Source organism: Palaemon carinicauda, chromosome 9 (genome assembly GCF_036898095.1).
Source record: "Palaemon carinicauda isolate YSFRI2023 chromosome 9, ASM3689809v2, whole genome shotgun sequence".
Taxonomy (NCBI): domain Eukaryota; kingdom Metazoa; phylum Arthropoda; class Malacostraca; order Decapoda; family Palaemonidae; genus Palaemon; species Palaemon carinicauda.
This window is the reverse complement of record NC_090733.1, coordinates 79,978,747-79,981,246: the sequence shown is the minus strand read 5'-3', so window position 1 is coordinate 79,981,246 and position 2,500 is coordinate 79,978,747.

The window sequence follows — 2,500 nt, the reverse complement described above, 5'->3', positions numbered from 1 at the left end:
AGCTGGAAATAGAAACAGAACAATACCCTGGTTTTTTTATTGGAGTTTTAATTTGGCATTTCAGTGCGTGGGAGATGAAAATGTCGATCACTCTATTCACCTTGTAAATGAGAAATTGATTTATAATTATGGTAATAGATCCAATTTTTTATCTTTTTTAATAAAGGAAAATTATCTTGAATTTCATTGAAAGCTGTGAAAATCATAAAGAAAAAAAATTGTTTTGCTACAATTTGAAAAGTGAATTATTGCAATAGTCCATCATAATGGAATATTGTTATGCATACGTTTAGTAAATGAAATAGACGAAACATGATTCCTATAATTCAGAGTAGGAATATGTACTTAATGAATTATGTAATCATCAAGCAAAACTAATACTGAAAATAATTGACTTAATTTTATGGTAAAATGAAATGAAATAAATATGCAAAAAAATATTCATACAGATATAAGTACTTATATAGTTTTATTCAAACCACTTGAGATTTTGACGATAGGATCTAACTTCATGTAAAACTACAATTGTTATGATATCGCTAATTTCGACTTGGGATGACTTATCATATAATCCAAAAAAAAAGGTTGGAGGCTGCATTGCAATGTGCATTTGGATGTAATTTGTGTAAACAGCATTCGGAAGACCAATATAACACCTGTGGATTTCTCTAATGAAGACTGCAATCCATTACCTTTTTGCACTCGATTTACATTCATATTGTAAGGTGGAACTGTTATTACTAGTAATTTGTGTGTAGCACACCACTGGGTCGTACTTTGAATGTAGTTTAAAACCCTGAAACATCTGGCACCTCGCATGGAGACTAGTAAGTGGCTAAATGATATTTCTGTTTTTTTACAATCCTCATGGTTGTAATTCTGACAATGAGAGTCGTATCTGAGATAAAAAGGAAATTTTAAGGAAACATTTATCAAATCCTTATACAGCAGTTTTATCCTTCACATTCACTGATCATTAAATGAGATGGATAAATAAATACATGGGAAGTGCTATGATTTATAGTAATTACTTGTCAACATCCTATATATATATATATATATATATATATATATATATATATATATATATATATATAGATAGATAGATAGATAGATAGATAGATAGATAGATATGTATATTATTATTATTATTATTATTATTATTTGCTAAGCTACAACCCTAGTTTGAAAAGCAAGAGTTTATAAGCCCAGGGGCTCCAACCGGGAAAATAGCCCTGTGAGGAAAGGAAACAAGGAAAAATAAAGTATTTTAAAAACAGTAACAATAAAATAAATACCTCCTATATAAACTATAAAAATATTAACAAAACAAGAGAAAAAAAAAAAAAAACATAGAACAGCGTGCCCGAGTGTACCCTCAAGCAAGAGAACTCTAACCCAAGGCAGTGAAAGACCGTGGTACAGAGGCTATGGTACTACCCAAGACTAGAGAACAATGGTTTGATTTTGCGGTGTCCTTCTCCTAGAAGAGCTGCTTACCATAGCTAAAGAGTCTCTTCTACCCTTGGCAAGAGAAAAGTGGCCACTGAACAATCACAATGCAGTAACCCCTTGGGTGAAGAAGAATTGTTTGGTAATTTCAGTGTTGTCAGGTAAATGAGGATAGACAAGAATATGTGAAGAATAGGCCAGACTATTCAGTGTGTACATAAAGGGAAAATAGACCAAAACTAGAGAGAAAGATACAATGTAGTACTGTCTGGCCATTCATAGGACCCCAAACGTCTAGCGGTAGTATCTCAACGGGTGGCTGGTGCCCTGGACAACCTACAACCTATTATATATATACATACATATATATATATATATATATATATATATATATATATATATATATATATATATATATATATATATGTATGTGTGTGTAATATATGTGTCTGTGTATACACACACGTATGCGTGTGTGAGTTTGTGGGCCTGTCTATGTAAGTATAACCAAAAACATGAGCGTGATATTTATGAGTACATATGTATGTGCTAGGTTTTTGTTGATCTGTAAAAATATTCATGATTTTTATGCAATTATAACTTTAGAGGACTCGCAATCAGCACAATACCAGAAATCTCGACAAAAAAATTCTTTATTAAATATTTCTAGTATCAATCACAAAAATGAAAAAAAAAAATAAAAAATTGAATAAACAAAAAGGGGTACTAGTACATTCAATATATACTCTAAGCAGAAAAAAATAATATTACTCAAAGCTCCATGTGCCAAGAGTCAGAGATTTCAAAACCTCGTAAAATATTCATAGAAATCTTTGTTTTAGATTATGTGTAGGAAGTGAATCTCTCTCTCTCTCTCTCTCTCTCTCTCTCTCTCTCTCTCTCTCTCTCTCTCTCTCTCTCTCTCTCTCTCTCGTTATTTTGTTATCATCAAACAGGCATATCAGGGAAAATAATGCTACAGTATTATGAAAGGCATGACTATCCAAGCCGAATTTAAATGATACGTAGAAAGAAAATTATAACATTT